Source organism: Colobus angolensis, unplaced genomic scaffold, assembly GCF_000951035.1.
Source record: "Colobus angolensis palliatus isolate OR3802 unplaced genomic scaffold, Cang.pa_1.0 Scaffold216, whole genome shotgun sequence".
NCBI classification, from domain to species: Eukaryota; Metazoa; Chordata; class Mammalia; order Primates; family Cercopithecidae; genus Colobus; species Colobus angolensis.
In genome coordinates this window covers 19,203-20,706 of record NW_012115333.1, presented here as the reverse complement: position 1 = coordinate 20,706, position 1,504 = coordinate 19,203, and positions in this window count along the sequence as shown.

The window sequence follows — 1,504 nt, the reverse complement described above, 5'->3', positions numbered from 1 at the left end:
AAGCCCAGAGGCTGCTACCAACAAAGGGCACGCTGGTTGGTAGAGGGAGACCAATGAGAAGTCGCGGCACTGGCGTCAAGTGCGCGTGCAGAAGCCACGCACTGTCGGGGACATCTCCTACTTCCGCCTGGGATGAGGGTGGCGGTGTCCCGAAGGCCTCACTGTTCCTGTTGCGTGGCCCAGTCCGCTGGGCTTGGCTGGACTCGGCTCTACCCTTCAACCGTTACCAGGACGACCGTCTCCCCACAGCCCAGGCTGCCCGGACTGGCGCCATGAGCTCCCCGGACAAGGTATCCGTTTGTGGGGCTGGTTTCGACCTGGAGGGTGGCGAGCAGGCTGGCTCCTGCGTGGCCAGCCCCAGAGCCCCACGGGGCCAGGGCCATGGCCTCGATTTGGGAGCGCCAGGCAGCCTCGAGGGCCAGAGCGGGTTCACAGATCCCAAGGTTTTCAGCTTCGAGTCTGAGAGCGAATTGATACAGCAGGGAAAGGTGGTGCTCTAGGGCCAGGAAGGCCGGCCTGGCACCCCAGTCGACGACCAAGGGGACGTTGTGGACTACTCGTCCTACCTGGCTGACGAACCAGCCGCCATCGTGCCGCCGCCCAGCGTCCAAGGACAGCCGTCCCCAGAAGGCGCCGCTGCCGAAGGGTCGGCTGACAATTGGGCGGACCTGGAGGTCGGTCCCAGTGGGAGAGGCGTGCTGGGCCCCAGCCCTGGAGAATGGCAGCAGGCCTCCGCCGGCCCCCGGGAGCCCATGGTTGTCCTCGGGTAATGCTTCGTGTGGCTCCTAGAAATAGAGGTCCATGTTAGACAGTGGGATCCGTGTCCAGGTTAAACTGATTTTTGTGTCCCCCCCGCCCTGCCCCATCGCCACCTTCTGCACCCCACAGAGAGAGGGTGCCTCTTTTACATTGAGGGTTTCATGCCAACCCACCTCGCCACTGGGCTGCAGGCTATGGGGGCCGTCAGGGCTGAGGGAGACAGGGAAGACGAGGAGAGAGGAGGCCAGAATTGACTAACCATTTCTCTTCCTCCGGTGTCTGCCGGTCTAGTGCATCCGGCTGCAGAGGGAAATTGAGGACCTTACACAGCAACTAGGTATGATGGAGCCCTGGCTGGGACAGGGATGGACAGCGGTGTCTTTCTGCAGGCGTGGGGGGCGGGGGTGGGCTGCAGGTACAGGCGGCGTCACTGGGACTGACTTTCCTTTGGGGAAGAGAACGAAGGAAAGCCCGGCCCTGGAGCCTTCTGTGCCTTTCCAGCTAGGGGTGTGCACAGACAGCAGTGTGTCGTCTGAACTCCGTGTACACGTAGTGCACGAGTCCCAGAACTCTCCTTCTCTTAGGAGAGTTAGAGATACCGCATGTGTTTTCCCTTTAACTGCTGCCTGGTACGGCTTGTACGGTTTTTGCTTGCTGGCTGGCTTATCTGTCGTTGAAACACGTTCTGAATGAACGGTTCTGGGATGGCCCAACACCTGAGAACCACTTTCCCGCTTAGAAGGCA